Below are 10609 nucleotides of genomic sequence, written 5' to 3' on the forward strand. Positions count from 1 at the left end.
AGAGAGGAAGGAGGAGGTAAGGATAAAGGAGAGGGCTCCCAGAATGAGAAGAAAGGAAGGAGGAGGCAGTGAAGCAGGGTGAGGGTAATGAAGACACAGTACTGTGTTGAGGGACAGGCAGGAGAGAGAAATGTCAGAGCAAGCACCTGATGGTGGTGCTGTACACCTGAGAGCTTGTTCCGCTCTCCCCAGCTGCATTAGCTGGTCCAGAAGAGCTGTTATTACTCTGTCCAGCCTTGCTTCTTTCAGCCTGAGCTAGTAATGGAAGAGAGGAAAAAAAAGCTGAGATTATAATACAGTGAAAGTGGGAGTAGGATGAAAACTGGGGACAAAGGCGAGACAATTTCTAGAATTGCCCTTTTGTCAGGCATTCACAAGGAAGCTTGAGCTCTCCAAGGCCTGGTGCTGGGAGCAAACACCATTCTTTGCAGAGCATCCAGGCTTGTGCACAGGAGGCTGGCTCCAAGATGAAAAGAATTTGTGGTGACGTAAGGGTTCTCTAGTCTCTCTGCAGCCACCTGTAAACAGTCACAGGGAATGCAGCTGATCTTATTAATGGTCTCATAATCCCTTCATGTGTGTGCTGCCTGTTTCTGAAATAGCATAGATCATATGTAACACCTGATCTAGTTCCTGTATATGCCCAAAACCAGTTCAGATGTTTCTGCATCACCCTGTTTGTTTCTGGAAGGGTTTCTTCATTTGGGTCCAGCATAACTCCTGACTGTATGGAAATGTCTTGGAAAGTAGCATAATCATATTTGTTTGCTGCTGTACTCCTGTATCTGTACATGGTAAGGAGTGCTGTGCAGCAATACCCAGACTGGTTCCTCACTCATCTATTCTGTGACGGACAGAGCTTAATCCCTCACTGCAATTTGTGTTTTATCTGTGGCACATTGTTACATTTTTTAAAAAAACCTACTTATGTCTTGAGGAACACTTTAATGTGGTCATTACACTGGTATCAGAGTACATCACAAATATCACTGCCACCGTAGTCATTCCCAGTAAGGTAAGATCTCGCTCTGCAGACTGGGCTTTGAAGTGCAGACATGTTTCAGTTAAAAGGAATCCTAAATTTGAGGTTCATAGCATGTCTCTTTCCCCAGAGAATTTTGTTTTATACAGCTCCTTATTTAAATTCCAGTTTAATCCAGTGGATGCTCATCCTTCTGTAAATCCAATCCTGGTCTTGAAAAAGGAGCACCTGGAAATTAGTTTTACCAGTTTAGTCCAAGTGAGTTCTCTGACATTGCCTAGGAACTGATGAGGAATGGGATCCATGTTTCCAGAGCAGGGTTTAACTGCCAGGATTATTACGTCATCCTTAGCCTAATTTCCTGATTCACTTTCTACATGCTAACGGGTTCTGCAGCAAATGAAATTAGAATCTTACCTTATAACACTCCCCATTCTCTACACAGCCCAGCTAGTGCTCTGAAGGAAACACCTATCATGAAACACTTCATCACAATTGTTTAAAACCTCTCAAGATGGAGTCAGGATTTTTCCCTCCTTGGGGAAGTTTGGCTCTTTCTGTCCTGTTTTCCTGAGAAGGCCCCACAATTGGAAATTGGGAATTTCATCTCCCTGAGTGTATAGAATAAAGCGTAGATGCTCTGTGTTTATTTAATACACCCCCCCCCGCCCATGGATGTACATCCAAAACATGGGCTTCTCTGACAGGAAACTGAGGAACAAAGAGCAATCTTTAAGCTTGCAAGGAAATTAAAGAAGGAACTAATTTTTTTTTTGCCTGAAGTGACCCCAGCCACTGTGGTGACAAATGTTATTCAAATCCTTGAAGTAAGAAGTGGATTTTGAAGAATACCACAAGTCATGTACTGTCTCAGATCAGCTTGCATAGGTCTTCATGCAATACCATGAATTGCTTTCTTTGTCTCTTTTTCCTTGTGGTACAGGTAGAAAAAATACCTGCATGGATTTGCTGAGTTTTTTGAAGAAAACGTGAAGGAAATTTTCAAACATGATTCCTTCAAGGTGGAGGAGACTCCCTGGAGTGATGGCTCCTCTCTTTCTTTCGCATTATCAGGGGCTTGGGTTTTTTGTATGGCTCAGACACTAGCCCCATATTCATCACTCCTGAAAAAGTACTTGATTCACAAATGGATAGAGGCAGAAGTTGAGCCCATGAAGGTTCTTAACTTATCTCTGCCCAAAATTGAAGCCATTTAAACATTTGTTCTTCTAACGGTGCATGTGCCAATCTCTGTCAGTAAGGTGCTGTCCTTGGGATCAGATTCAAAACGTTGAAGGCTAGACAGCAATCCCCAAGGAAGCCAGAGCTGTTTTTGAAAACTCTAGCCTTTCTCTCTGTGACTGCTGAAATCATTTCCTTACTCAGAACTTTTTCTTTCCTTTAGATATAGATTATAATAGTAAAGCTTACATTAGTATTTAGCTTTTCTTTCCTTCAAAGCATTTTTCTGTAACAGATACCTGCCATGCCTTTTGGCTTGGTAAGAGCTTGGCTCTGAAATTAACACTGCAAATAGGAAACTTTTACTCCTAAGACATGTGACCAAAGTGCCATGCAGCAAAGCATTTCCCTGTTTAGGAAAGCCCTCTCCATGGATGTTCCTGTTCAAGGTATCCATGGGAAAAGATGTTAGTAAGACATTATTTCACAGAGATTGTCAAAGCTTGTGAGTATTGCCTGGAATGTTCAGGGATCACCTCTTTGGACTGACGGAAAAATTGCTCAGCAGAGCACTAGTGTCCTCCGTTACCTTCTGCCATCTTTGCCTTCATGTGGATTAGATGCCAGACAGGTCCTTTGGAACAGAGCAGCCTGGGATTTCTAGAACAAGCAGCAGGCAAGATTTACCTGAGGTGTGATTGATGTTTGACTAAGTTAGCCTGTATTTGCTTGAATTTTTAATGAAAATAAGTAAAAAGAATCCTTCATGGTTTCTACTCTAGATTCAAGGGCAGAAGCAAAGCAAACATTATATACATGAAAATTAGAGATCCTGAAGGGTTTGGTGGCAACTCTGTTTTCTGTTATTTTGCCAAGTTCAGCAAAATGCAAACATAGTTTTGAGGAGAGGCAAGCCACTTTACAAACCTGCACATGTCCAGTCCAACTTGCTCCAAGAATCTGTTTTGGGGACATGTGTTTCCCATTAAAAATGGCAGGAGACTGGAGGCTTGGAGGCTTGGGTTGTACTCACAGACATGCTTCAGGCCTTCCCAATGCCCTGAAATTCACCTCTCTGTTTTTCTGTTTCCCCAGCTGTAAAAAAGGGAACACATTTCCTTTGCTAGAAGGCTTTGAGACAAGCCAATACAAAACATGATAAGCGAAGAGGTGTTACATTTGAAGAGTTTCTAGAATGGCAAACAACTTGACTGACACATCTTGTAACTCTGAGCTAGCTAAGAAACTGAGACAGAGAACAGAGATCACACATGATTTACCTAAAATGCTTTTGAATATCAGTGCCAGAGATGGGATAATTATAATAAATAATTCTTTCTCATAAAGTGTCTCTGTTACATATTATACTGCAAAATATATCTGAGACACTAAATATTTCTGGAACCGTAGTTTTTATTTATACGACGTGACGTGTGCAAAGTGCTCTGATCAACAGTAAAATGACAAGTGTCTGCTCCAAGTCACTTACAATGTATTTCTCAAACATCAGTCAAGTAGTGATAATAAACCAGGGAGCAGAGGGGAATGGATAAGGGGAAGTGATGGAAAAGACAAGGTTTACAATATAAAAACAAAAATAAATGAAGACAGTTGAGAGAAATTACATAATAGGAATGAAATTGAAAGTGTTCCTCTGAGATTTGAAATGATGTGGAGAGTGGATGTGTCAAAGGAATACATAAAATGATTCAGAGATAAAAATCATGGCTTGACTCTACTTTCATGTTTCAAATATCCACAATGAGTTGCTCAAGAACATTCTACAGGTCAGGAGCTTTTTGAATAACAAAAGCATCTAAGATGAGGCCAGGTTACTTAGTTATCATAGGTGCCTGTCACAGCCAAGGACATTTCTAGATAGAGGAACAAAGAAAGAGAAAGGAACTCACCCAGCAAATTATATTTCCTTTGTATTACGCCACTCCACCTGGTAAAGTGACCATATACTGGAATATCTAAAGAGAGAAAAGCAGTCATGGACTTTTATAGTCCTCCAGTTTCCATCATCAGCTATGATGTTATGTTATCATTAAATTGTACTTAAAGGTCCAAACAGAGAGAAAGTTGCATGTTTATCTACTGCTTCTTGACATAATCATAATAATAAATAAATATATATCTCTCCTAAAATGCAGTGGATCTCAGGGATTCCTGTCACCTAGAATGACCTCTTAGATATCATAGACCGTTAATTTTCATGGATACATTCCAGTATTAAAAGCTACAACTCATGCTTGACAATTTGCAGTTGGCTGTAGGCCAATAAAAAATGTCTAATTTTGATGAAGACATAAGGAGATGAAGAATTCACCACATTAGCTTGTTCTAGTGGGTAATCATTTTCTGTGTCTCATTCTTCACTTGAATTTGTCTGGCTTAATAGTTCCTCCACTCAGTCCTCAGTACAATTTAGTCTGCTCAGAGCCCTTTCCTGCTAGTATTTTATGCCTCCAACAGTACCAATTCATTAATCAAGCCATAAATCAAGTAATCTCCTTTTCAGTAAGTCAGGCAGGCTGAGCACTGAAAGGTTTCTACAATAAGGCATTTTCTTTAGATCTTGAATAATTACCAAGCTCCCTTTGCACCTTCCCCAGCTTTTCAGCAACCTTTGAAAATAAATATCCTGCATATGATTAGTTTAATGAGTGCCACAAAGGGAAGAACAGCAAGCTGGTACTGGTATTCACTATTCCTGTGTTTTTATGCATTCAAGGATTGATTTCACCCTTTTTGCCATAGTATCTCACTGGAGTGAAACTGCTCCATACTCTTGATGATCCTGATCCTTTTCAGAGGGCTGTTTTTTCCAGGGTAGAGTTTCTGATTACACATCTCCTGATCTCCTATCTGGTTCCCACATGCATAATTTTGCATTTGGCTGTAGTAAAAGGCTTTTTGCTTGAATATGAAGGTGATCCTGTCTGCCCTATATAAATGCTTTCCCCTCATCATTGCCATTCCACCAGGCTTCCCAATACCTGCATATTTTATCAGCAGTGAGTTTCTAATTACTTCTAGGGCAATGATGGAAATACTGAATAGCACTGAATCTAAAATTCATCCTAATACTACTTCCATGGCTTTTGCAAATCACAGGTGACATGGCTTTCTTTTTTTCCTATGTCCAGCAGACAAACTTGGCTGGACTGTTTTCCTTGTGCTTCAACCATCCTGTGTCCTGTGTATTTCTGAGAGAATGGGAGTCATCCAGGTAAATGTAAAGTGTTGCTCCTGATTCAGTGAAAAAACAATTTAAGAAATAAAATCAAGCAGGATTTGCAACGCATACATGTATTCAGTCTTGTCCAGTCAGGACTTTCTGTTGGTTACCATGTTACGTCTTCATAGAACCACAGAAGGTAGGGCTAGAAAGAATTTTGAGAGCATCTCTAGTCATCTTCTTGCTCGTGGCAGGGGGGGTTAAATTATTCTTTTTTTTTTTTTTTTTGTATTAGGTTTTTATCAAGAGTATTGTGATGCTGGAAAATACATCCCTAGATTTTCTTATTCTTTATCAAAGAATTCTCTATCAGTTAATATTTTTTTCCATGAAATGCTGTTAGCCTTGCTAGTGCACATCTATTGTGATTATTGACTTTGCCTTTTTTTTTTTTAATTTTGCCATAGAACAGACACTCCTTTAGTATTCTGCTATTTCCTTGCTGTTAGAGGATTTATGAAATAGAGATCAGTTAAATAAGCTTTATCAGTATTCCCATGTAAGCCATCCAGACCTGCTGAATTTAAAATATTTACCCCCCATACATAATTTACATTCCTCCTGGTCACTGACAGAGTGGAAAATTTTTCATTAGCCCATGTGATATAAGTGCATCATCTTTCTTCTTTTCAAATGCAGAACAGAAATATGTCTGGAATATTTGCCTTTTCTGCAACTTTATCATTTCCTCATCTGCATCGAGCAGCAGCATGTACCCTTGTTAAGACTTCTATTGTTCTTAATACACTCTTAACTCATTTTATTGTCTTAAAGGCCTGCCAGCCAATGATTTTCCTCTGTTGTCTTTTTATTTTGTCTATTTTTATATTATGTAACTTCCAATTTATATTGATTGCTAAATATTTCCCATTTTATCTATTTGCTTTGTAGGCTTTTTATTTTCTAACTATGCCTTCACTTCATACATTGATCCAGGGTGGTATTTAAAACAATATTGTTTTCTACTAGGCTTATGAAATGGGGATTTTTTAAAATCCAGTGACTTTTAAACAGCTTGCAGTTATCTGCCATGTTTTTCTGTCTGAGTTTTCCTTCCTCAGCTTTAATGTGTTTTGTCCTATTCTCTAATCTGATTCAGTGGTCTCTGAGAGACTCCTCTTCTACAATGGTATGTTTTGTTTTCTTATTATTTAGTGAATTAGGCCATTATGCATTAAAGTACCTGTGCGTCTGAGTTACTAATAATTCCAAAATACTGGGAGGTTGTACCTAAGAGAGAGATACCCTCTTTTTGCAGTCTCCTTCTCATACTGATTTTTTACTCACTTTTTCATTGGAGACAAACTAAACCAAGAAATTTTACTGTATAAATTATTGCACCAGTTTTCAGAATGCTGGTTCAATTAATTTTCTCCTCAGCAGTGAATACAAGAATGACTTTCTTAAGAATTAACATAAATTAATACTATTCTTAACAATGAATATATGAGTTATACAACAGTTTCACCAGCAAAAGAGTCCTTTTGCAGTCTTCACTGAATACATTAGCTGATATTTCACTGTTACCTTATTTTTGTTATGTCACTTTCAGAATGCATTACATAGGAATATTTTTCCCATTCAACCGGATAGCCTCAGGCCTAGAGAAGTTTGAAGTTCATCACACAGGACTGAAGAATATCCAGAAGCCTGGACAAGCAGCCACCTAATCTCATCATCTATTTCATCTGCCATATACATGCATATGATGAAGAACACATTAAAGTGATGCACAGGGGAGTTACTGCACTATTGTAAAAAGTAGCTCTTTCCTTTCCTTCCTCTGTTTTCAGATCTTGTCGCTCTCCTGGTAGCAGTCCCACAGTAAACACATGAGCCCAACAAATGTCAGTGGCTCATGGAGGGTAAGAGCTAAATGGTCCCAAATCTTTTTGATGACTAAAAAGAGTCAGATGAAAAAGACTGTCTCTCTACAGTCTGCTAAATAAATAACTACTTCATCAAATATTCATCTATATCTTATACAGCAAAGTTCCCCATCAGTAGGTATTGCCCCAGCATAGACTACGTAGGGATGACCATAATATTGTCTAAAGAGTATATCTTCATTTTGGAAAGTTGTTAAGAAGATTTTTCATTAAGAATTTAATGAGATTAAGTAAATACATAATCCTGTAGAATGTTTAGCTCATGATAAGTCCAAAAGAAATTAGATTTTCTGTCAAATTGTAACTTTAAATTATCAAATGTTTTACACTGACTATGAATGCCTCCTTAACAATATTCAGTCCAGAGATCTATAGAACTTTCTATTCCAAAAGAGATCAGAAATTATGTTCCAGATACCAAATAATTCCAGTCATCCTGCAGAGCTCTCAGTTATAATTAATATAACTGATGCTGGTCATGAGAAATTAACCTCAGAAATATAAGCACAGAACCAGATCACGTGAGCTGAATATGAGCAAAGGTCCTGCTGGACCTCTGAGGTCAGCTGTAAAAGTCATCTGCAAAATTAATTGTGACTCTTCGTCTACGGACTGATCCGGTTCTTAACAGTACGGCTGCAATTCACTGCTTATTCAGTCGTGAGAACTGGGTACTTCTGCATGATGATGCACTCCATCCTAAGGAGATTAATCAAGTTTCCCTGTCCTCACTGATGATAGATGGAGCCAGATAAGTAGTTCAGGCTCATTTCTTGACTCCTGGGTAGCTGAAGTCAGGCAAAATATTCCCAGACTGATGGTTAAACTAGGTACATTCTGTTTCATAACATCCTAACTACATGAGACAGATCCTGAACTGGTCAAATGAGAGTCAGAAAGAAGCCCAGATTAGGCTCTGATTCATAAGTAAATCTCACTTTCATAATTTGACCTCTGTCACACCTGTGAGACCAAATGCTTTCAAAAGTTTTTTTCATAGTTGTCTTTGCAAATGGGAACTAAATGATCTCTTTTATATACTTCCAAAGGAAAAATACAGACTAATAGAAGGGGTATTTGAGAGTAAAAGTGTCAGGACTGAATTTCACTTCTTCAGAAAAAAAAATCCATAGTTGCTTTTTAGTTCAAAGCCATTTTAAATTTTGTTGTAACATTGGGCATGCTATTAAGGAGAAATATTCTATTATACGTTAACACAGCCAAAGATGATATCAGTTTATAAAATCCATTTGGAGTCAGCTACATTTTCAGTAGGCTTTTTTCTTAAGGGATGTCTATCCTAATACAAGCAATTAAGACTAATTCTTTATTAGCCTGTCTCAGAGGTACAGACTTCACCATCAATTGATGTTCTCCTCAACCCCCCTAATAAGACCAGAGGACAAAGAAATAGTACATCTTCCTGAAATAAGCTGTTTCTCTAGCATAATGCCGTGCATGAGCCAACACTACTAATTGTATTGCACTGACTATAAAACATTTATGTGCTCATAATTCTGTGAACATTTAGCTCTTACTTACTTGCAAACATCGCTGTGTCACAAGTAAAACTTGGATAAACTAGGAAATCACAATCCCCACTTTCATAGTCAGACTGGGGTGTTCCTTGCTTTTTCCTTACAAGAGGTCTCTACAACATTTCCCCCAATTTTTACAGGTCCTGTATTCTCACTGCCCTTGCGCCATGATCAGGATAAGGAAAAAAGAACAAAGCTCATTACCAGGTGGGCATCTCAGCAGTCAAATTAACACTTTCTGGCAGAGCAACTTCACTAGGCATGGGCTGATTATCTTTTTTTAGGGCATTTTTGGCATAGCAGAACAGCGTCTTCTGGAATTCCCAAGAAGCTGTGTTTAGAGTTAACCTTAGAAATGTCTAAAACTGATGTGCACACAACCAGTGAAAGATGCAGGTAGACAAGTCAATGTCCAAGCTGCCCCCACCTGCTGACAGAAGGCCTGTAACCCCAAGGCTGGCAACCCCAAGGTGTAGCAGGCACTGCTGGGTTTCCTGTGTCCCTTTGTTGTGACCCATGAATATGTGGACACTGTGACATCCAACTCCTTTCTTTCCAAGAGAGTAAAAAAGGGCACTGTCATGTTCCCTGAGGCTGATGGAAAGTTGTATGAAAATTAGAGCAACTGGATATGCCCTACGTTTTGCACAAGCAAATCAGGCGTCCCCAGGGAACAATACACCCAGTAACCCTCCCTTTCACTGTTTGTGTTGATCTCCTCCCACCTGCTGGATGAGAGAAGGAAAGAAAATTACCTACAGAAATTTTTTTTAAAGTGTCTGAGCAGTTCTCTGTCGTTCCTGTCCGTGCTGATATCTGTGTATCCAAAGGTAATAATTTTTAAAAGTACCTGTTACCAGCCTGAGTAACAAATACAAACTCTGTCACTGACAGAAACTAATACCAGTTTCTCCATGACGCTTAATAATTTCCAACAATCTTATCTGGAAGCAACCTCCACCAACTAGCCCTTATTCAGACCCCATAGCTGGCTAAGCACATGGTCTTTTAGCATTGTCATCTGAGGAAAACATAATAGTTCTGCAGAGCTGTCTGCATCCCCATGGAGCAGATCAAGGGATGTACTGATGTATGCTTCATAGGGACACCCATTGATTTTGAAAAACCAAAACATGCTGGAATTACCTCAACAAATTTCAGTCCCTGACTCCAGGCCTTTAATGGCACTGGGATCTGAAAAATGAAGCTTTGCTGGATATTATATTACAGGACCAATCCCAATCCAATTTACAGTGACTCAGACCTGCAGCCTTAGGTTTGTCTCAACAAAGCTTTTTGAGGAAAGTTTTTTTTCCAGGTTGCTTTATACTTACCTGCAGTTGTTGGAGTCTGCCATATGATAGCAGAGTTTTTCCTTTAAATAGGCACCAAAGCCATTTCAAGAAGGGGTTCTTCTGTTCGCTTTAAAAGATAAAAAGACTTCCTTTAAAGAATGTGAGCACATGGGTTGCACAATTTTGCATTGTACAGAAAATGACAGAATTCTATGTAACCACAAAATATTAGAATTCAAAGCAAAGAGACCTTTTTAGGGTTATCATACAGTCTTCATTATTGTGAATAATGTTATCATTGGGAGTAAGTTTGTGAGATGGAAAATAGGTCAAAATTTCAAGGATAGTAAGTGAAACAGAATGTAACAAGCTTTCTTGAAAGGCTGAAAAAAACCCCAACTTTGCCTTGTCATTCTACGTATTCTGAGATAGCTCCAGGAAACAGACTTGGATCCAGGGACTATGCTGTGAGGTAGGGA

The sequence above is a fragment of the Corvus brachyrhynchos genome, unplaced genomic scaffold (assembly GCF_000691975.1).
Source record: "Corvus brachyrhynchos isolate BGI_N302 unplaced genomic scaffold, ASM69197v1 scaffold115, whole genome shotgun sequence".
Lineage (NCBI taxonomy): Eukaryota > Metazoa > Chordata > Aves > Passeriformes > Corvidae > Corvus > Corvus brachyrhynchos.